Source organism: Mus musculus, chromosome 19 (assembly GCF_000001635.26).
Source record: "Mus musculus strain C57BL/6J chromosome 19, GRCm38.p6 C57BL/6J".
Classification (NCBI taxonomy): domain Eukaryota; kingdom Metazoa; phylum Chordata; class Mammalia; order Rodentia; family Muridae; genus Mus; species Mus musculus.
This window is the reverse complement of record NC_000085.6, coordinates 9,924,321-9,948,534: the sequence shown is the minus strand read 5'-3', so window position 1 is coordinate 9,948,534 and position 24,214 is coordinate 9,924,321. Positions and strand designations below refer to the sequence as shown.

The 24,214-nt window shown below is 46.0% G+C and overlaps 1 long non-coding RNA gene across 3 annotated transcripts; it reads left to right on the top strand.

Moving 5' to 3' along the window:
* The first annotated feature begins 910 nt into the window (after nt 1-910).
* On the top strand, nt 911-23,987 carry Gm36913. Of its 3 annotated transcripts, none has more exons than XR_877719.2 (4): nt 911-1,003; nt 19,912-20,033; nt 23,400-23,470; nt 23,760-23,987. It is a non-coding gene; the product is annotated as a predicted gene, 36913 (long non-coding RNA). The 3 variants fall into 3 exon arrangements; XR_877720.2 differs by lacking the exon at nt 911-1,003 and adding an exon at nt 2,602-2,849; XR_386542.3 differs by lacking the exon at nt 911-1,003 and adding an exon at nt 9,300-9,632.
* The last annotated feature ends 227 nt before the right edge of the window (nt 23,988-24,214 follow it).

Genomic DNA, 24,214 nt, shown 5'->3' with positions numbered 1-24,214 from the left:
AGAGAAGGACACTTAACACAAATGGTAATTGCCCCTCTGACTTGTCATCTGCTGTCTCACAACATTAGGAATTGTATTAAAGGGTTGTAGCATTAGGAAGGTTGAGAAACACTGGCCTAGACTGTCCTTCTGCCTCTTAAGTGCTGGCATTACAGAATGTGCCACCATGCCCATCTCTAGTCAGATTTTATCACCTAGAGCTAGAAGTACCTAGAGCTAGGAGGGGGGTACCATTGCCTTGAGCTTATCCAAGAGTGGGGTTTTTGGCAATCTTGTCTTGGAGTACAGCCTAAACTGGCTCTCAGCACAACAAAGCCAGAGGATTTTCCCACAGTCCTTGGGCCCCAACCATGTGATGGGTCAGTTACCTTTGGCCTGATGATCAGAGACTCCCCTGATACTATAGCTGGCAAGGGAGAGAGATGACACTTATTGTGGCTTGTGAGTTAAATCATGGGGTAGCTCTGTCACTGGTGATCTGTCATATCTCTCTTCTTTAACTTACTCCCTGAAGACAAAAGGTTGAAACCCTCATCCATGTTGTGTAGTCTACTGCCCCAGGCCGTAGTCTCAGAACATCTCAAAACACTACTGGCAGGTGAGATGCCCAGAGTGAGCAACAAATGGTCTTGCTCACACCCGACAGTCAACAGGTGCCCAACTTAGCAGGAGAATACGCTGGTGACCCAGAGTCACATGGCTCCTTGGAGGGTGGTTTAGTGGAAGAGCAAGAGGTGTAGGGTAGAAGACAAGGCTGAGCTGAAGAAGATTTTATGTATGCTAGGCTGGTCTTGAACTCACTATATACCCAAGGATGAATTTGAACTCCTGATTTTCCTGCCTTCACTCCTCAAATGTTGGGATTACAGGCATATGCCATCTCACTTGGTTTTCTGCAGTGCTGGGGATTAAACATCGAGTTTCATGTGTGCTAAGCAAGCACTCTACCAACTGAGCTACCTTCTCAGCTCAAGCCACAGAAGATCCTGCCCTTTGTGACATGGTAAGTAGTAGATCCAATTTCTTTGTTGTTACTGCTTTTGAAACAGGGTACCATGTAGCTCAGTTGGGCTTTGAACCTGTGATCCTCCTGCTTCTACCCCCAAGTGCCAATACTGCAGGCATGCACCACCATGTCTGATTTGGGTGGAAGATCTTAAGATAGATATGCTGCCAGCATCTCTACCCCTTGACTTGCTTCCTGCTGTAGATATGGCTGGAGCTACAGGGGAGGTCCGAGAAAGCTGAGAATTCTGGCCTCTACAGAGACATGATTCAAATGTTCTCTCTGGCTCCCTGGGAGGCTGAGTTGCTGGGAAATTCCCTGGGAGGTTAGTATACACTTTCCTGCCAACTTTCCTGGAACCTTCTGTACAGCGAGCCAAGAGAGGATGCCTGTAGGGCTCTAGAACTACAAATCTTCTCTTCTCTCACCCACAGAGTAGCAGGAAAGGCTCCTGCCTTACTCTGGCCGAATGCCTTCAATAACAATAATACCAAGTAGGAGTTGGTTTGTCATTTAGTGAATCCTTTGGATGTACTAGGCAATCTTTACACATAATATCTTACCTAGTCTTTGATGAGTTAACAAAACAAAACAATCGCCCTAGGACAACAGTTCTCAACCTATGGGTCATGACTCCCACAGCGGTTGCATATCAGATATCCTGCATGTCAGATATTTACATTACAACTCATAACAGTAGCAAAATTACAGTTAGGAAGTAGCAACAAGAACAGGTTTATGATGGTTGAGGGGTCACCATAATGTGAGGAACTATATTAAAGGGTTGCAGCATTAGGAAGACTGAACCACTGGCCTAGAGGGTCACACCACCCAAGACGTACCATGGCCAGAAATCCCACTCGGGTTAGTTTACCATCTCCCCTACCTCAGGTTGTCTGCTTCCATAATGTAAAGGAGAAAATCTATAGCACAGGGCACTAAAAGCTCTGGTCCCCACCACCTCTCACTTCCTGCTTCAGCCAGTGCATGTATATCACACCACCGTCTGCATATGCTAAGTTCCCTCTGCCAGGAAAGTCTCTGGTACCCCCATTCAGTTCTTCCATTCTTCCTGACTGAATCCTAACAGTGGCCCAAGACTCCATTCCCTCCCATGGGCCCATACCTTCAGTTAAGTTCCGGAGCCAGGGTTTGGGTGAAAAATATTTCATGGTGGGAGCCATCACTGCCGCTCAACAGGGCTGATTCAGCATTGTTCCCTCTAGCCTCACAACTGATTGCCCTGTTCTGTTGAGCATCAGGGAATGGAGTTGCCTGGCATTTGGGAACTGTAATGCTTGTTATCTTGAATTTCCATGGAAACATGTCTGGGATTTATGAGGGTATTCCCAGAAAGGGCTCACTGAAAAGTCTCACCCTTAATGTGAGTGGTACCATCCCACAAGCTGGGGTTTTCATTTTTAAAACAGATTTATTTTATGTGTATGTGTGCTTTGCTTGTGCGTATACCTATCTGTTTGTGGTGTGTGTGTGTGTGTGTGTGTATCTGGTGCCTATGGAGACCAGATGACAGTGTCTGCTCCCCTGGGACTGACGTAACATAGTTGTGAGTCATCACATGCGTGCTAGGAACCTAACCTAGATATTCTGCAAGAACAACAAGTGCTCTTAATTGCTGGGCTGCCTCTCCAGCTTCCAAGCTGGAGTTTTAGAGGACTAAATACAAGCGGTCACAACAACATCGGTACTCTCTGCTTTCTGACTGTGGATCCAATATGACTAGCAGCCTTCTACTCCTGCCTCCATGGCTTCTCTATCATGGTGACCTGTACCTGCAAACTAGGACCTAGAAGAATCCCTTCCCTAAGTGGCATCTTGTCAGGTATTTGGTCACATCAATGAGAAAAATAACAATACAGGAACCATGCTGTGTATTAGAATTATTCTCAGCATGATAATGAGCTGTTCAAGAGGAAATGGCTCTTCCATGCCCCCCCCCCCCCCCCCCCCCCCCGGCGCTTGCCCTAGGTCTGGGGCTGACACCTTTTGAGTGAGAGAATGAATGGCCGTAGTAGTAGGGTTGGCTCAGGAAGCTTCTTGGAGGTGACCACCATGGGCTCACATCATGTGTAAATGTCACTTGTTAGAGGCCTTAAAGGCCTGGAGGTAGCAAAAAGGCACTGAATATATAAGGTCATGCAGGGGAATGGTTATTTCGAAAGACACTTGAGGGGAGTTGGGGAGAGGCTCAGTAAGACTTTGTGCTATACAAGCATGAGGGCCTGAATGTGAATCCCCACCACCCCACCTAAAGAGCTGGATATGGCCACATGCACAGCGGTAGGCTAAGCACTGTGGGGCTGGGAACAGGGACAGAGACAGGAGGATTACTGAGCCTTGCCAGCTACCAGCCTAGCTCCAAACTCAGTGAGAGACCCCATCTCACGGGAATAAAGCAGACAGTGATAGAACAGGACACATGATATCTTCTTGTGGTCTCTGGTATCTGCATACACATATGAATATAACATAAGGCAGTGGGGGAGACAGCCAGCCATCTGAATTCTCTTGAGTAGGGGAAAATAGAGGACCTACAAAGCAGGGAGCTTCAACTAAAGCTGCTTCCACATACTTTTTACATTATTACTTTTAGTAATTTTGCTATGCTGAGGACCAAATCCAGAGCCTTGCATATGTTAGCTGAGTGATCTCTGCGCCACATCCTAAGCCTTAATATCCCATCACTGAATAAAGTGGGGGCAAAGTTAAGATTGGATCCAGCTTGTACTAAGTCACAGACTTGGTAAAAAAAAAATAATGACATCATTGTCTAATTTTCTGTAAGATTGGTATTTCATAAATAATTAGAGTTGGCCACATGTGTCAACTGTGGTGGGTCAAATAATGGCTCCCAAAGATGCCAAGGTCCTTATCCCTGCATGTATGCGAATGTTACCTTACGTGGCAGATGGGATCTTACTGATGTGACTGAGGATTTTGCAAGGGAGAGGTTACTGTGGACAGTCCAAGGGTAATCACATAGGCCACTATCAGAAAGTGACAAGAGGGTCTGGGACAAAAGACATGAACATGAAAGTGGGAGCTAGAATGCTTTCGCACTCAGCGAACCTGGGCTGTGTTTAGAAGGCAAAAAGGCAAGGAATAGAATCTGTCCGCAGCTCCCAGAGAGACTCGGCCGTGCTGATATCACGTTACTAGTCCTTGAAGGATTCATTTTAGACCTCTACAACCATGTGATTACATATTGTGCTGTTTTTCTTTTAATTCTATGTGTATGGTTGCTTTACATATGTGTATATTTGTGTATTATATACATGCCTAGTGTCCACAGAAGCCAGAAGAAGATATCAGATCTCCTGGAGTTACAGACTGCTGTGAGCATGCTCAGAACCATGTAGGTTCTGAGAATTAAATCCAGGTCCTCAGGAAGAACAGTCAGTGTTCTTAACCACAGAGCTATCTCTCTATTCCTTACTGGTGCTGTTTTAAAACACTGTCCGTGAGACTGGAGAGATGGTTCAATGTGTTCTTTCGGAGGACCAGGAATCAGTTCTCAGAATCCATATGGTGTCTCACAACCATCCATAGGCACATTTGTGGTGCATATATATACATGCAGGCAAAACACCCATATACATATAGAATAAAATAAAATAAATAATTCAAAACAAAAATTCTTTTAAAGACACTTTGTGGTAAGCTGCTCTAGCAGCCATCAGGAATAAACATTGAGTATGGGCAGCAATTTGGAAGCTCATGGTGATATGCTTCACTAACAAGAGGCCAAGAAGAATTACTCTGCCAGGCCAGTGGGTCTCAACCTTCCTGATTCTGCAGCCCTTTGATACAGTTCCTAGTGTTGTGGTAACCCCCCACCCCAACCCCCAGCCATCAAATTGCTTTGTTTGCTACTTCATAACTGTAATTTTTTTATGAATTGTAAATGTTTTCAGATGGTCTTAGGCGACCCCTGACGAGGTCATTCCACCCGCTAAAGGGTTGCAACCCACAGGGTGAGAAGCACCATGCTAAACAGTGATGGCAAAGCTGGCTTTTCAGAGTGCACCCCTACTATCTCCATTCCCATGCTGTGACCTCATGCTCAACTCTTTGTAACTCCGAGTGTGTGTGTGGGGTGTGTGTGGAGGGGGTGGGGGGAAGTGGTTGTAGAAGGAAAACAGAACTGTGAAAGGTTTGTGAGGCTATGAAGCCCAGCTGCACAGTCTGTACAGACACCAACAATGGCCTCAAGCACCCACTCCTCCAGGATTCCTGAGGCCAAGGTCCTAGGTAGCCCTGACCAGGGGTCAACTGCTCAGGCTCACTGTGGGTCTGGGGTATCAAACTCAGGTTGCCAGGCTGGGAAGCGAGTGTCTTCCTTTCATCCACTGAGCCTGGTGGCTGCTTCCAAATTTTTCTCAGATCAAAAATGAGGAAGCTGCTGAGAACAAAAGGTTTCCAGTTCTGAGTAGAGACAGGAGTGTGTGTGTGTGTGTGTGTGTGTGTGTGTGTGTGTGTGTGTGTGTGCAGCAGGGGGCATGGCATGGCTGCAGGCAGCGGCTGTTGTTTGTGTTGGCAATGACCTATGTCTTAAATTAAATCCACGTCAGACTCAAATGTGTTTTTGCCGTCATGTCTGTGTCCTTGTCATATGTTTTCACACTTTGCTGCTGTGACCAGATCAGCAACAGAAGACAGACCTCAGTGCGTCTCAGTTATTCCAGAATGTTTGTCAAAGGCAGGTTCCCTGAGCAAGCAAAGGTGGAAACTTGTCTCAGTGTTGGGTGGCCTTGTAACTGAGGGCTCTCAAAGGCACAGTAGTAAGAGGGTGTGAGGACTGATTAGAGGTTAGACAAGGGCGAGCTGGTGGAAAGAGCTGAGTAAGGGCTTCAGGAATGGAAAGGGATACACACCATTCACCCCAGCCACTTTCCTCCGAGAAATTGATCAGAACGGGAGCAAGCAGGCAGCCATTTCGTTACTTACATTCAAATCCTATTAAAGGATAAGCGAGGGTCACTGTCACCTTCAGAGGAGACCACACTCCTTCCTGGACAGTCAGTGGGAGGAAGGTAAACTGAGGGACAGTTTCCTTGACACAGCTGCATAGGACAAGAGGTTGGGAGCAGTGAGTAAGGGCATCCTGGAGGAAGGGGACGTTGGCAGAAAGAACTGGCATCGCTCACACTCAGCTCTCTTGAGAGTTCAGGATTAAAATTCAGGTAGAGGAAAGGGCAGGTAGTTGGGAAGTCATTTAAACACAAGAAAGAAAAAGGTAGCCAGGAAAGAGAGAGAAGAGACCAAGGCAAGAATAGGGAACCATGAGCAATGGTTGTCCCAGTGAGCTTTAATTGGCAACTTGACACAGCCTCAAGTCTCCCTAGAAGGGAGTCTCAGGTGAGGGATTTCCCAGAGTGGACTGGCCTGTGGCTTGTTGTGTGGGCTTGTCTTTTGTTAACTGTTCTAGGGGGTAAAATGCTAAAGGTTAAAGGTTAAAGCCTGTAACAGCCACTGTGACTGGCATGGTTCCCTGGGCAGGTGGTGTTGGGTTTCAGACTCACAAGGGGCTAAGGTGCAGATTTCACATACCAAAGCAGAGTACACAATGAATTTCTGGCTTCCAGGTTCCCGTAGACCCTTAGTCCCTATCTGTTACAGGATGTGGCTGGCATACTTTACCCTTTGCCCTGAATTTTGCAGGCTTCCTTTCCCCCAGGAGTTCTTTCCTATATAATCCATACATTTTGATCTCTTTTCTTTTCTTTGTTTTGTTTTGAGACAGGGTTTCTCTGGCTGTCCTGGAACTCACTTTTTAGACCAGGCTGGCCTCGAACTCAGAAATCCACCTGCCTTTGCCTCCCAAGTGCTGGGATTAAAGGCATGCGCCACCATGCCTGGCTTTGATCTCTTTTCTATCTCTTTTTCTCTCTCCCTGTGCATGCATGCTCTTCCTCTCTTGCCCCTCTCCTCTGCCTCTCTCCCTGTAGCAACTTCCCTGACCTCATTCTTAGGGACCAGTGAACCCACTTGAGAGCTGCCCCCCTCAATAAACCTGTCTTTATATACTTTAATTTGGCTTGAATTGACTCGTGTTATTGGCAAAGAATAACTTATCAGGTGGTCCAGAACTGTGTAAGAAAGTTAGCTAAGCATCAACCTGTGAGCCAGCAGGAAGCATTCCTTCATGATTTCTGCTTCAAGTTCACACTCTAATTTCCTCCCAGGATGAACTGTGAGCCCCTGGAAATGTAAGCTGAAATAAACCCTTTCCTCTCCTAAGTTGTTTTTTGCTCACCACGTTATCACAGCAACAGTGAGTAAACAAATGAGAACAATGGTCAGTAACCAGATGGACAAAATAGGACCAGAGAACAATGGCCCCAGGGAACAATGGCCCCAGGGAACAATGGGCCTCAGAGGGGAGAACACAGGACTCAGAACCATCCGGCTGGGGAGGCAGCTCTTCCGTGGTCCTTTGGACTTTGTGACACAAAGGGGGCTAAGAACATCTGCCAAGCCCAGTGACAAGGTCCCTGCTGTCTTGCTGGGCTGAGAGGCGTTGCCCAGAAAGCAGAATGTGATGTTGGATTCTCAAATGGCATAGTTCACAGTCAGGCATGGAGGCTCACAATGGTAATCCCAGCACACAGGGACTGATGCAGGTTTGCTTTAAATTGGAGGTTAGCTTGAGGTACACCGTGAGTTTCAGGCTAATGTAGGCTACTGAGAAAGATGCTATCTCAGGAAACAAACATTAACAATAAGACACAGGGTTTGCTGCAGTGGAATCAGCCACAGTCAGGCTCAGTTGTAGATATTCTCGAGTCAGAAAGTTGTACCTTAATAAATGACAGATGCACACAGTGGGTAGAGTGCCAGGCTCTGTGCTCATGTGACATCTTATCTTATTGCTTCTTAATGGTAAGAATCTCAAACCTCAGTTTTATGGCCTGCAAGATGGGCACAGTGAGAATATCTACCTATATTTAATATGGTGAATATTAAATGAGTAGATACATTGTATGTATTTAGACCAGTGTCCAGCACACAGAAACTGCTCACTCTATATTAGTGCAGGTAATTATGACATGTTCAAATGAATGAACACCATATTAGGACAGGAAATACAAGAAGAGCCTAAGTTGAGGGCAGAAAAGCCGTGTTGGAGTCAGCTGCACATTCGAGCTGTGTGGGGAGTGGTCAGAGGGATGGGTTACAGGTGGTCATTCCTCAAGATCTGGGGCCATTCTAGCAAATGATTCAAGTTGAGCAGGAAATTCTAGGAGCCTTTAACTTACAACAGTTGGTCAGAGGCATGGGACGTCTGGACTTGTGAAGGGCAGGCCGGCTTGGCTGAGTTACTTTTCTCTTTCTGACAAATACTGGCCAGAAGCATCTTAAGAAGAAAAGGCTTGTTGTTTTGGCTCAGGTTTCCGGAGGAGCTGCAGGTGGTGGGAGGGGTTTCATCCTAGGCTGGGGCTCCGCAAGTCAGGATCACAGGCAGAAAGCAGAAAGTGGTGAACCCCCAACACCACCACCAAGGGGCCCTTAGTAGGTGACTCACTCCTTCCAGTCAGACCCCACCTTTTGATGGCTCCAGAGCCTTCAAATAGTGCTGGGGATCAAGTGCTCAAAATTCCGTTCCTATGGTAACACGGACCAAGCTATGAAAGCCGACTCTAGCTCCAGGTATTAGTAAAACTGGATTAGAGGATGCCCAGATAGTGTTGGGAAGTTGGTTGTTGTGGGAAAAACTTGCACGCGTGCGTGCACATGCGTGTGCGCACACACACACACACACACACACACACACACACACACACACCAGGTAATAGATGTGAAATGACAGAACACATCTGATGAGAGTCATTCAGAAAAATATACAACTCATCCAACTGTTCTATATGATTGAGAGAAAGTACGTTTTCTAATTTCTTCCCCGTCCCTTTTAAATTAATAGGCAGAAGCCAGGCATGGTGGCTCATACCCATAATCCTAACACTGGGGAGACGTAGGTGGATTGCTGCAAGTTCAAGACCAGTCTGAGCTACATAGTGAGTTCTAGACCTGAGCAATGGATGAGCTCCTGTCTCAAAAAGCAAAAACCAACGAAAGAGTAACAGGTATTGGTTGTCTTCGGAAAGGTCTGAATTAGAGTTAGAGCTAATTGTTATTTGGTCTAACGCCTCTTGTAAAGACCACAAAGGCAGGAGGAGTTATCTGTCTCTACAACTGCTTCTTCTCTGGTAGTGAAGAGTCAGTGAGCCGGCTCAAGGCCAGTGGGGCTGTGAGTGGGACTGCTTCTGCAGGGCAGGAGGCTGCCGGAAGTGAGTCAGCATCTCTGGCGCTTGGATTTCCAAACAGGACTGCAGACATCCCCACCTGAAGAAACCTATATGAGGCCCCGTTATTACATCAGGAGAGCTGAAGTCAGCAAGCACACTACTATCAGCAGACACCCACAGGACATGACAGGGGTTGTTTGGACCATGCCCCTCCCAACAGTGATGAAGGGAGCAAAGTGGAAACCCCCACCGTCATGACTGGCAGAAAACAACCACCGCTGCACTGGCTTTTGCAACACAAACCACGTTTTTATCGTACAAGCAAGGCATTGTGTGGGCAAGAACCAAACCCGCTTCAGGTTCGTGGCTTTTGAGCACAGAAATCTGTGCAGTAATGTCTATGACTTCCCTCACTTGACGTCAGCCACTCTGTCGCGACTGTGGCCCTGAAAGTTGCCGTTCCTTAAGGGCGCTGACTATATGCAACGTGTTCACGTTTGTGTGAGGTGGGAAGCCAGGCTTTCTGTTCTTCCTACTTCTTCCCTCTTCTTCCCCCTCCCCTCTTCCTCTTCCTCCTCTCTCTCTCTCTCTCTCTCTCTCTCTCTCTCTCTCTCTCTCTCTCTCTCTCTCTCTCTCTCTGAATCTGATGCCTCTGGCCTTCCTGTGCACTCAGGACTCATTTACACACATCCCTAACCTCCACATACATACAATTTTTAACAAGTCTTTAAAAACCATCTTTCAGTAGAAGCTCAAGGACAAGAGTTTAGAAGAAGAAAAGGGTGGATATGGGCTTTTCAGGGAAGCTGTGCAGAGAGTCAAACAGACTCAGTGTGGGTCTGGGCTCTCAAGAGAGTCACCTCTTTTCTCCCTCCCTTCCCTCTCCCTCTCCTTCCTCCTTTCCCCTCCCCTCCTCTTCCTCTCTTTGTTTTTAGTTTCGGTTTGTATGTGTGCACCTGTGTGTGTATATGTGTTGAGGCCAGAGATCAACCTTGAGTGTCATTGCTGACTTAGACCAGCAAGTCCCCGGTATCTACCTAGCTCTGCCTTCCCAGGGCTATGCTTTTAAAAACATGTCAGCATGCCTGGCTTTGTGTGTGTGTGTGTGTGTGTGTGTGTGTGTGTGTGTGTGTGTGTGCGCGCACTCATACACAGACTTGGCTGTTCCAGAACTTGCTCTGTAGACTAGGCTGTCCCAGAATTCACAGAGATCTGCTTGCCTTTGCCTCCCAACTGCTGGGATTAAAGATATATGCCACCACTGCCTGGCAATGCCTGGCTTTTTAAAAATGTGGTTTCTGGGGATCAAACTCTTACTTGGCCGCATGCTTGCCAGACAATTGAGTCTCTTATGGGGATCTATTTGCTACCTAAATGCAAAATAGTCGAGGCTTGGTCTGGATCTCTCTAAGCTCTAGATCATAATTTTCAAGTTTTCTTCCGATTTATTATGCAGACCCCATCCTCTTTCCTTTTATATATGTCCTGTTCCATCTGGAAGTCAAAGTTCTTGCCACCTAAGTAGGTTCCTGCGGCAAGCAATTTGAGGATCTCCCCCTCTTTCATCTGCAGGACATCAAGGGCTCTGGGCATCGTGAGAGTTTCCTTTTGTGTTTTGATGGGGATCAAGAGCAACACTGCCTGGACCCCTTCCTGGACACCCGCCAGGAGTCATCTAAGAGAGGCTAAAGGAATGCAAGTGTTTTCTGGAGATGGCCCACCATTTTTACGTGTCCTACAATGGGTCAGCTCTGAGAGGCCAGGCCCAAAGAGACTTCATCTCAGGATTGCTTCTTGCTATTATATGCTTTTCCTGTCACCATTACATAGTTTAATGATTCCTGGGCAAAAGCTGAACTTTCATGAATTAATGCTGTTTAGACAACTTAATGATTTTGTAGAATTTCTGCTTTGATTCAAACAATTTTAGGAAGAACATTTTTGGGAGATAGTTTTGGCTGTTTTGCTAAACAGATATAATAAAATCAGAATCAAGAATAAAATGTGTCTACTCCTCATAGAATAGTAAACAAAGGCTGCATAATAAGGAAAACAGTGAACTTCACAATTGCACTAAGAATGTCATGTGGTTTTTTTCTTAGTCCCTCTCACCTTATTCTTTCTTTTCCCTCCCCTCCCCTCCCCTTCCCTTCTCTCTTTTCTTCCTTCCTTTCATTTGTTGGAGAGGTCTCTCATTAAACCTGGTGCTCACTCATTGATCTAGACTAACGGGACAGCCAGCCCAGGGATCTGGGCCTGCCTCTCCAGTGCTAGGATTATAGGAGCACACACTGCTGCGCCTGGCTTTTAAGTGGGTGCTGGGGATCAAACTCTAGGCCCCCAGCGAGCATTTTGATAACTAAGCTATCTCTTCAGTGTTTCTCCTCCCTCTCCCACCCCCCAGGCTTAACCTGGTAACTTGAGCTGACCTCAAACTTACAAACCTCCTGCCTCAGCGTCCCTCGGGACGGGGTTATAGTCATGTGCCACCACATCTGGCTTAAGGCTTAACACTGGAACAAAAATAAATATGAGGAAGTTACAAAGCCACTGTGGTGGATAGCTCCATGGGTGCTGCCTCTCATATGTGTGTCATGGCTGTATTTTAACCAAAATAAAAATATAAACCCAAAAAAGAACTAGTACTTAACTCAGTTACAGTAGCATGTGCAAGGCCTTGGGTTGGACCTCAGCACTGTGTGCTGGGCAACGTGACACATTTTTGTAACCCTGAGCTATGAGATTCTGTCTCAAAACAAAAACAATTTTTAGAAAGGATAAAAATGTCTGAAAATCTTAACACAAGACTCTTAGAATGGATTCACGATGGAGCTATGCTGGCCCGGGCGTTGCTAATTAGTCTGGAATATTCTGGAGTGTGCTGGGGAAGTCCTGCTGCCTAAGGTTTCCTTTTCAATATTTTAGGCAGATTTCCTATACGGGAGAAATGAGATGAACCATCTCTAAAGTAAAGAAACTGGGGGCGGGGGTATGTCTTAGTAGCTCAGTGCTTCCCTGGAATGTGAGAGGCCATGGCTTCTCCAGCACCACAAACTATCAAACAAGTTGTCAAATACTTTCCTCTACCTCTGTGTGGGCCTGGGAGTAGAGTCTTGAAGACACACTGAGAACGTTCCCCTAATAACTTGTACTCTGCCTTCGAACTGAAAAGTGTGAGCACTGTGCAGATAGACCCTGCTTTGGGAACTGGGAGGTGTCTGTATTAGACCGGCAGATGTTCGATAGACAAGGAGTGACCATGTGCTTTGTTTTTGGGTAGAGGACAATGGAAAGGATGCAACAGTGTAGGACTGGCCAGAGTGCCAAGGGCTTCTTAGGTGGTGATTGACTCATGTCTGTATCTGTCATTTCACCCCAAAGGCTCACAAACCAGACTGAAGAGTGTCCTTGCTGCTACTCATAATTGGGGGAGCTGCTGCAGTAACAGTGCGTTGCTTTGGGATAAGCAAGGTCAGCCAGAGAGGATGGTAGCATTCTTTATTACAAGTACAGAAGCGGGAACATTCCTTATCCAAGGAGACCAGTTAATGTCACCGTACTCAGCCACACAGGCAGTTTCCTGTGCAAATGATGCCGGAAGCCTGGATCCTGTCCTCAATTCCTCCTTAGGTCTATGTGGCTTGCCTCCAAAGTCCTTGGCTTATTGGGGTTCTTAGTTACTTTTCTGTTTTATGACAAAACACCATGGCCAAAGTAACTTACAGAAGAAAGAATTTAAGCTATATGACTTTAATGCCAGCACTTGGTAGCCAGAGACACAGGGATCTCTGTGAGTTCAAGACCAGCCTGGACTATGGAGCAAGTTCTAGGACAGTCAGAGCTACACAGAGAAATCTTGTCTTGAAAACCCAAGATGGAGGAGGAGGAGGAGGAGGAGGAGGAAGAGGAAGAGGAAGAGGAGGAAGAAGAGGAAGAGGAGGAGAAAATGTATTTAATGGGGGCTTAACATTTCAGAGAGTGATTCCATGACCATCATGGTGGAGAGCATGGCAGACCAAAGTCTCTGCCCTGTGACACACCTCCTCCTATAAGGCTGGACCTCGTAATCTTTCCCAAATAGTTCCAGCAACTAAAGACCAAGCATTCGAATATATGAACCTGTGGGGGCCATTTTTATTCAGAACACCACATTATGTTACCTGTTGTCTCCAGTAAAGAGGGCCCCATAGCTGGGCCAGGCAGCAGCACTCACTTAGAAGCTATCTACCTCAGAAGTATCCTCAGAAGTCCCTCAGACTTCTTTCCAGAATATTCTCTTATTTCTTTCTGTTCAAATACTAAGCTTTGAGCCAAAAAGAAGAAAAAGGGGGGAGGGAGAGAAAGAAAAAAAGGAAGGAAAGAAAGAAAGAGGAAAAAGGCTGGGCAGTGGTGGCACACGCCTTTAATTCCAGCACTTGGGAGGCAGAGGCAGGCGGATTTCTGAGTTTGAGGCCAGCCTGGTCTACAGAGTGAGTTCCAGTACAGCCAGGGCTACACAGAGAAACCCTGTTTCAAAAAATCAAAATAAATAAAAAGAGGAAAAAGAATAAGACATTTGGCATCTGATGTTAAACCCTGGCCTCCACATGCACATGCACACACATGTATACAGGCACACACAAGAACAGTGCACACACACTTGCACACAAAAGACTATAATAAGGGTAGGGTAGCTCCCTCCTGTGATTCCAGTACTAGGGAGGCTGAAATAGGAGGGTTATTGTGAATTCAAAGCCTTCCTGGGCAACATAGGGAATTCCAAGTTAGTCTGAGCTAAATTCTGAGTCCTTATCTCAAAGACAAGCAAGCACCCTCCCATACCTCCCCCATGAAACAACTTAAAAATTCCTTTTTCTGGGAAGAGGCTGAACATTTCTTTTTATAAGAGTATGGTAGAGATGCATAGTTGTTTTTTAAGGACTTGTTTATTTCTGTCTGTCTTGTTCTCCAGACTGTCTGGGATTCTTCTCTTCCATCTCCTCCCCTCCCCTCCCCTCCCCTCCCCTCCCCTCCCCTCCCCTCCCCTCCCCTCCCCTCCCCTCCTCTCTCCTTCTGACCAAGGGCTCATTCTCACCCTATTTCAGAATTCTTCCTTCTTCCACCTCCTTCTCTACAGTTAACCACACACTCTCCTCAGCTGCACCCTCTCCAGCCTCTCAGTGCAGAATACGGACAACTGAGGAATGTAGGTGCTGCTACTTGGAGATTCCAGTCGCATAACATTTCCTCATTTGTCAGTCAAATGGAGAGTTCTATTTAACAAAAGAGAATTTCTCAAATGAGTCCCTTCCCCTCTGCCCTTTCTACAGGACAAAAATTTACCATCCCCTTGCCTTTGCCTAACTGGAGCCTTAGCTCCCATATGCATTTTGCAGCCATTTGTAGATTAGCTAAGGCTAATGGTGGCATGGTCTTTTCCTCCTAGATATAGTTTAACCTGCTCCTTCCTTCCTTCCTTCCTTCCTTCCTTCCTTCCTTCCTTCCTTCCTTCCTTCCTTCCTTTTCCTTCTCCCATTGACTTAGGTTTTCATGGTACCCCAGGCTGGCCTCTTAACTTGCTATGCCCTGCAGTGGCCTTGGACTTCTTTCCGATCTTCCCACCTTATCTTCTGAACGCTGAGATTATAAAAATATATTACTACAGTGGGTTTGTGCAGTGTTGGGGACTGAACCCAGGATCCCATGCTTGCTAGGTGGGTACTCTGCAACCTGAGCTACATTCCCAGCTTCAGCGCTGTGTGTTTAATTGAAATAAAAATGATTCCTTGTGTTGCAAGCCAGAAGTTAACAGAGGCAACCTAATCTATACAAAGTGATAGTTATAAAAATGAGAAATAACAAACATGAATTATATAAATAATGACAATGAAAGATATATATGGTGATAGATATCTGTATTCCTAGCATTTGGGAGACTGAGGCCAGAAGATTATGAATTCAAGACTAGCCTAGGATATAAAGTGAATCTCTCTCTCTCTCTCTCTCTCTCTCTCTCACACACACACACACACACACACACACACACACACACACACACACATACTTGCACACATACACATTCAGTTGCAACATGGAATATTTATTATTTGTCAGAAACAGTATGAAAAGCTTTTGTCATTGAATCCGTACAGTGACCCTGTGATATTAATGGCATCTCTTTTAAGGGATGAGAAAACTGATAAAAAGGACTAAGAGTCCTGGAACAGAAATTGATCCCTACTCTAGTGGGCTCCATGGACACAGATCTCTTGGCCATACCAGAGAGTCTTCCATTTAGTGTTGGGACTGAGACAGTATCTATATCCCTGCCAGGGGGTTCCCATTATACCCGGTGTTTTTCTCACTGTAGTACAATTATTCCGTTTTGTATTGTTATAACAAAAACCTGGCTTGTGAACCTTATTAACTTAAAAGGGGCCATTAATTAACTTATATTTCTAGTGGTAAGACCAAGATCATGGCACTTGTATGAGAGATGGAACTACAAAAGTGATACCATGTACAAAAGAACACTCAAAGCAAGAAAAAAATGAAGTCTTGGAAGGGCCAGGCTTCATCCTCTGCAATAAGCTATCCTCTCCAGAATCAATCTAGTTCCATAAGACCTTAACCAACCACTTGCTCATTCTGCACAGCTTGGTCCTGAGAAACCTGACTGGAGAAACTTGGGAATGAAGAAACGACAGCTACAAATACAGAAAAGCTGGGGTCAGGTGGGCAGTGCTGGCTCTGATGGAGAGCACCTACTATGTTGCCTGGAAACTCAGCTTTTATTAGGTACAACCTAAGGAGAAGTGTTTAGTAGGAGGTTTCTGTAGGGGAGCAGTCTCAGACTGCTGTCATCCAGGAGACAGAAGCTGTAGTTGTAGTGTTTGGCATGCACTCGGTGATTGTTCCTTTTACACACAGTGCTCAATCATTGGTACACTCACACTTGCACCAGAGAAAGCTTTGTCATGTCTCTGAGCCTCACCCAGGTCTGAGGAATTGTGGTCCTTGACATGGTCATGCCCATGTCTACAGTGCACGTTTATTCAGTCAGCACTCCCCAGGCACTTTTTGTTTTTTGAGGTAGGGTCTTACGTAGTCCAAACTGGTCCCAAACTTACACTGTAGCTCAGGATGACCTTACATTTCTGATCCTTCCACCCCTACATCCCAACGCACCACCAGGTCTGATTTTATGCAGTGCTAGGGACTGAATTCAGAGCTTTGTGCATTCTGGGAAAGTATTCTTGAAACTGAACTACATCTCCAGCTCTAATACCATTACACTGGAAGCCCAGCGTGTAAAATACAAGCCTTTGGAGGAGTCATTCTAGCTATTTCCAAACTGTAACAGTAGCTAAAGATTTTCCAAGTTTAAGGAAGAAAGGAAGGAAAGGAGGTTGGTGGGGGCAGAAAGGAGATCTGTGAGGGATTCTGCAACCCCCCATCCCTACTCCCCTGTGAATGAGACATTTCAACATCAAGAGGTGATGACATTTCAGAAGTCTTCAGGCACCAGTATCTGGGGAATTTTCCTCCACATCTTGGGCAAGGCTATGAGTTTCAGGATGTTACCACCGCTGCTCTGTCAAGATGCCCAACTAGAACATTTCCCCACAGTGAAGACCCGAATTCCAGGCAAGGCCCTGCCTCCTGCCAGCTATGCAACCTTAGACCAGGTCAAGTCACCTCTCAGGCCTTAACTTCCTCATCTGAGGCCAGGACTCTGCCTACAGCACTGGACCTGCCCAGCCTACTCAACAGGGATGTTGTCAGTTTCAGCCATAAGGTGTCAACAGTTTTGTGTAAGCTCTCTGGCAGAGTGCCCAGCACCACACTCCTGGAGTGACTCGGACCCCAAGAATGTTCTAGTCCATTACCAGGAAGCATGTGGTGTTTTCTAGTCATGAACTAGCTACAGCAATCCTCTACTTCCTCCCATGGCCTGTGACAGCCCATGACTTCCTCTAGTTGAGAAAGCAGTCTGCATGCATATGGGACAGCAAAGGGACTTTGCCCTCAGAGCAGTGGAACCCGTGACCATGTGTCATTCTACTGTCCTCACAGCTCAGGTGGCCCTGAGCCCTGCCTTACAACAGCCTGGGGTCTATGCTGGGACATGATCCTCAACTCCAGAAAGACTGGCCTGTTCTGTGTGTCTCCCGTGTGGGAGCAGAAAGAGCTGGTCTTAATTAGATGAAGATGGGAAATCTACAAGGCAAGCAACAGCAAGAAACTAAGAGAAGCAGAACATGGTCAGACTTGCAAAGTAATGATGCCAGAAGCTTCTAGAGCATTAGTATTCAATACTTAGGCTTCAAGTTTCCCTTCTTCCAGCTCCCTGTTCATAGCCCCACAGGCCAAAATGGCTGCAGGTACAAGCCACCATGTTCAGCTTCTATTTAGACTTAAAAACAAAAACCAAAACAACCACAATAACAACAAAAACACCCCAACTCATCATTAGTAAAGGTACATATTTAGAAATAGACAGCCTTTTTTAAAAAAAGAATTATTTATTTGTTTATGTATATGAGTACACTGTCACACACCAGAAGAGGGCATCAGATTCTATGTGGTTGCTGGGAATTGAACCTAGGACCTTTGGAAGAGCAGGCAGTGCTCTTAACCATTGAACCGTTTCTCCAGTCTGACTTATTCTTAATTATGTGTATATATGTGTCTGGGTTGAATCTATGTGAGTGCAGGTGCCCTCAGAGTTCAGAAGAGGGCATAGGCTATCTTGAATTACACATAGTCATGAGATGCCCAATGTGGGTTCTGGGAACCAAACTCATGTCCTCTGCCAAGAGTAGTAGTACACGTTCTGTCTTTCTTTGTTTACAGATTTATTTTATTTTTATCTTATGTGTATATCTATGTGTCTGTGTGGTCATGGGGAGCAGGGTATGTGCACATGAGTGCAGGCGCCTGAGGAGTCCAGAGGAAGAAGGTGATCTTGGAGCTGAAGTTACAGGTGACTGTGAACTGTCTGCTGTAGGACTCAAACCTGGCTCCTCCGTCAGAGCAGTATGTGCGCCTCCTAACCACTGAGCCATTTCTTCAGGCCTGTAGAATAGTCTTAGCCTTACCCACTGAACATTCTCTCCAACTCCCAAAACTTCACGTTTTTATCACACAAAATGTTACTTCCTATCCCTAATTGAAATTTTCTATTCTTCTTTAGTGCTTGCTTCTTATTGTTTTTTTACTATTTTCTACATTTGGACAACAGAAGGGGAGAGTCTACTAAATGACAGGAAGGAGGAGGAGGAAGAGGAGGAGGAGGAGGCAGAAGGAGGGGAGGAGGAGGAGAAGAGGAAGAGAAGGAGTTCAGAAACACGCCCCCTCCCCCAAAGGCTCAGGTGGAGGTAGGGTGTTTCCTGTTGCCTCTGTGTATCAGGGATCCCATGGGACCTCAGAATGTTTGTAGAGTTTCTTCTCTGGAGAGCCAGCTATATTGCAGCAGAGGCCAGGGTCTGCCAGGAAGGCTGGGTGGGAGAGAGGAGGTGGGGGAAAGCACAGTGAAAAAGAAAGTGCCTGTGGTGTCGCAAGCACCTTTAATCTCAGCACTCAGGAGGCAGAGGCAGGCGGATTTCCAAATTCGAGGCCAGCCTGGTCTACAGAGTGAGTTCCAGGACAGCCAGGGCTACACAGAGAAACGGTCTTGAAAATAAAACAAAATGAAACGAAAAACAAAAGGGGGAAGGGACACAATAAAAAAAGAAAGATAATGACAGTAAAACCCAGAGCTCAGACTTAGGATAACTGTCCACTGTTCCCAATTTTCTGCCGCTTACTAACTCGACACAGAAGGGCTCCTTCTCGGCTTAATTACAAGCTTTATTGTTCAGAGCTACTTTCTGTTGACCAGAGAGCTCTGAAGTTCTTGGGATTTTGTTGTTTTATTTATTTAGTTTTTTTCTGGATTGTCTTGTGTGGAACATTTTTTTTTCTTTCACATGTGTGTGTTCTGTAATGTGTGTAATTGAGCTTAGATAGGTACCATGGGTATCACATGTGTGATATGTGCATGTGTATGTGCGGGTGTACCATGACATATATGTGGAGGTCAGAGCACAACTCCATAATGGGTCTTTTGGTTTCCATCTTCTTCAAGGCAGGGTCTCTGTCTATTTTGGTTTCTGCTATGTATGCTGTGTAGGCCAGGCTTGCTGGCTTATGAGCTTCCAGGGTCTAGCTTGCATCTGACTGTAAAGCACCAGGCTTACATGCTGCTCTGCCTGGTTTAACATGGGTTCTGGAGATGGGAACTCAGGCCCTCACAGTTTCAGAAAGCACTTTTTCCAGTCCCATGATCTTGAATTTATTTTCTTTTAAAGATTTATTTTTTATGCATGTGAATGTTTTACATACATGTAAGTGCATGTAAGTGCACATACATGTAAATGCACAACATACATGAGTCACACCCCCTCAATCTGGTGTTACAGATGCTCCCAGTGGGTGCTGGGAGTCAAACTCAGGGCCTCTGCAAGAGCAACAAATGCTCTTAACCACTGAGCAACGAACGTCTCCAGCCCAGTTCCGAACTTCTGATCCTCAGGCCCGCTCGCCCAGGTGTTCACCCACAGCTTTACTTTTGCTTTTACATTTCATTCTCTATCCCTTTCTCTTTTACCTGGGAAGGCTCCAGTGAACACCCCAAACTTGGATCTCCACCAATGCATGGAACTGAGAAAGAACCCGAACAAAACCTAAGAACCAGACGGATTGTGGTCATCCGTCAGCAGTGGTCATTTTGTAATTGTGTAAGTACCAGTCAGATTGCATGGCTTAAAAACCCACCCCACAGTGGCCAGGCTCAGGGGGAACTCCAGGGGCAGGACCTCAAGGCTGAGGTGGAAAATTGTTAATTACATGTGGACTGGTCCAGAATCAAGCCAGCCCTGAATCAAGCAGAGCTTTGAGGTAGCTGAGCGCTCGGGTCTATCATTAGCGCCTGCATCGCTGCGTCAGTTCTGTGATGACTTGTTCTCCACCCTCCATCTGCAGTCTGCTTACACGGACACCAGGCCTCTGCAAGCTGTTGCTGGCCACGGCAAGACGTAAGAGAATGTGAAACACACGCACACACACACACACACACACACACACACTATACACACACACACACACACACACACACACACACACTACACACACACACACACACACACACACCACACTTGGCAGCAGATGGAACACCCAAAGGAGGGGAGTTTATAGCAATTTGGAGAATGGATTCTTGTCCTGTGGCTGTCAGCACAAATGACCACAGACCGGGAAAAGGGACTTAAAGCAATGAACATTTATTCTCTTGCACTTTTCAGGATGTGAGTGGAGCAGCCCTGGAGCCTCTGGAGGCTTTAGAGGAGATGGGGTCTAGCTCAGGATTCTTCTAGGATCTGGTGGCTGCTGTTGAATCCTTGGCTTTCCGTGGTTTGACCTCCCTCTTCTCCCCTCCCCTCCTCTTCCCTTCCTTTCCTCTTTTCCCTTCCCTTCTTCTCTTCTCCAGCCCTGTCTTCCTATCTCTTTCTCTCTTTTTTGTTTTCAAAACTTTAAACTATACTTATTTACTCATTTGTTTATGTGTGTGCGCACCCACCATAGAGCTTGGAGGCCAAGAGTGTGCTCTTTCCCTTCACCATGAACCAGCTCATTAGGCTTAGCTGCAAGTACCTTTACCTGTGAGAATCTCAATGGCCCTCTTTTTTATTTTGTTGAGGCAGGGTCTTGCTATGTAGCCACAACCATTGTAGTACTTGCTGTGCAGCTCAGACTGGCATTAAATAACAGCAATCCTCTAAACTCAGCTTCCAAATGCCAGGATTCATTTTTTAGAGAGGGTCTCACTTTGTAGACCCAGTTGGCCTTAAACTCACAGAGATCTACCTGCTCCTGCCTTCTAAGTGCTGGGGCTGCAGGTAATGAGCCACAATGGCTGACTAAGGTGTGGACTCTGATTCCTTACCATCCACTCAGTATGCCTTTCTTGTGTCATGGCCTGCTGTAGGAGCAGATGGCACAGCAGTGAAGGCTCAGATTTTCATGGTGTTTCTATGATAAGGAGAGCAGATGAACAGAACAGACGAGATCAAATCAAGGAATGAGAAGAGCTGGAAAGAAAACACAGCCGATGTGATAGCAAGGCTGAGTGGCAAGTTTAGAGTTAGAAAGGAAAGCCTTTGTACGGAGGTGACATTTAGACAGCGGTCTTGAGTGCAAGAAAGAGACCATCAATACAGGAGACAGCAAGAACAAGATCCTCACGTGGGGGTCATCAGTCCAAAGCACAGAAAGGTGGCTGCCATGGCTGGAACATGGTGTGCAAGCAAGAGGTACCTGACAAGCCTCCTGCTGGACCAGGAGCTGTGGGAGGAGGCACAGTGTTTATTTATCCCAAGAGCCAGGGGTCTCAGCTATGTGTTTATAAGCTCACTTTGGGGCTGGAGATGTGACTCAGTTGGTAGAGCATTTACCCGACAGGCACAGAGTCATGGGTTTGATCCCTGGTGTTATGTAAACTAGGCATGGTAGCACATGCCTGTAGTTCCAGCACTCTCGAGGCCGAGGGAGAAGGACTAGAAGTTTGTGGCTATTCTAGGAGGAGTTCAAGGCTAGCCTAGGAGACCCTGTTTCAGATAGATAGATAGATAGATAGATAGATAGATAGATAGATAGATAGATAGATAGATAGATAGATATAGATCTCCCCTTGGCTACAGAGGAGCAGTGGGCTGAAGGAAAGAAGATTGGAGATAGGACCCGTTAAAAGGATACTGCTGCAGTAAGAAGGGAAGGAGGTGGTGGCTGAGGCCAGGGCATGCTGTGGAGATGGAGGGGGTGGATTTGAATATTTTCTAGAGGTATCAGAGTTAACGTCCCTGATTGACTTTCTATAGAGTGAACAAAGGAGGAAGTGGAAATGGATCTTAGATTTCAGAATTAAGTTGAATAATTGAGTTTCTACCGCATTCCCTATTTTATATTTAAGCTTCATTCTATAACCTGAGCATCCTGGACTTGCTTTGTAATCAATTCATGCTGGCCTAGAACACATGGAAATCCTTCTGCCCCTGCCTCTCAAGTACTGGATTACAGGCCACCACCATACCCAGCTTCTACCTTTGTTTTAACTGGAAAAATACTTTGCTCATTTCAAAGGGACCAAAAAGAGAGTTTATTCTTAAGCCAAACATGAGTGTCCATGGCTTGGGATCACAGAAATTCTTTGTCCCAAACAACATGTTCAGTGTGGAAACGGTTTTATGATGTCTTTATAGTTTTATAGATAAAAAGAAAGCCATACATAGATAAAGGCATTCAAATGAGCTGGAAAGATGGCTCAGCAGTTAAGAGCACTGACTGCTCTTCCGGAGGACCTAGGTTCAATTCCCAGCAACCACATGGCAACTTACAACTCTCTGTAACTCCAGTTCCAGGTGATCCAATGCCCTCACACAGATATACATGCAGGCAAAACACCAATGCACACAAAATAAAAATAAATAAGTCATTATTAACAAAAAGACTTTCAAGATCTTTAACTCCAGCACTCTGTAGGCAGAGGCAGGTAGCTCTCTTAGTTCCAGGCCAGCCTGATCTACAGAGCAAGTTCCTGACAGCCAGGGCTACACAGAGAAATCTGCCTTGAAAACAAAACAAAACAACAACAACCAAGTACTCACAAAAATATTATAAAAGAAAGGAAGGGGGGGATCTCTGTCGCAGGTCTCCAGTGCCGTTTGATGGCAGGCATTCTTAGCTTTGGGGTTGGTGCAAACTAGTGATTTGATAAGTCAGTACATAACCAAATTTTCATACAATAGTTACAAGGATATTACTAGGTCAGACACAAAGGTGGGCAAGACATGGTATTAAGGGTTAAAGATAGCCTGGCATAGTTTGGCTGTGGACCTGCAGCATTCCAACTCTCTACAATCAGGAAGTTCCAAGCAGTCACTCCTCTTTACAGAATTTCCAACATAGGCTTCCCCCATCAAGAACTTCAGTTTATGGTATGTGACAGAGAATTTAGAATCAGTCATTTTAACCATTTTCTTACACTTACAATGTTGGATGCCCATCACCACTCCAGTTCCAGAACTAACAGTTTTGTTATTTGTATTTGCCAGGGGAATAATCAATGCATATTCCATGAAAGCAGAGTGTGGGAGGTACCTGTAGGGAGGCAGTACTACAGCAGGTAAGACCTGCCCTGTTTCCTCCAGCTGTTTGTAGTAAGCAAAAACAGGGTGGACTGGTGGTGGCGGCGGCGAGTGGGGAAGAGATCTGCAGATATTTTTCTTGTGCTTTTGCCTCTGCAGAGGTTAGGGAAACCCTTTGTGCTGCTCTTGACCTTGCTCAGGACGGATAGCCCAGTGTTCTGTCCTTCCAGGCTCTTCCGTACCCACGCCTCAGGAGGCGCCTGCGTGGAGTCAGGTTAAAGTCCTTTGGACACTAACTGAAACTCTGATCCCTGTGGTTCATGACAGGTCATCAATTATGGAAAGGGCTGATGAACGCTAACAGCGCTTCCCACTCCCCCAGCTGAAACTATAGAGGGTCAGAAGCCCCAAACTGCTGAGCTCTGCACACAGTGGGAGGAGTGGCGTCGGGAGGGGAAGCAGAGAATGGCTCGCCAAGAGACCCTGGCTTCTAACAACCAGCTCAAGAGAAGTTCCTAGTGATTAAATTAATAAACTGAGCTCAACAAATTGACCATGCTCTTTTCCTTTAAAATTACATTCATTCATTCATTCATTCATTCATTCATTCATTCATGTATTTGAGACAAGGTCACGTTGGGTAGCTCTCGTTATCCTGTAAATTGCTAGGCAGACCAGGCTGGCCTCACGCTTACAGAGATCCATCTGCTTCTGCCTCCTGAGTGCAGGGGACTAAAGGCATGTGCCTCCATGCCAAGCCACACCCAGATTTTAAAGCCGGC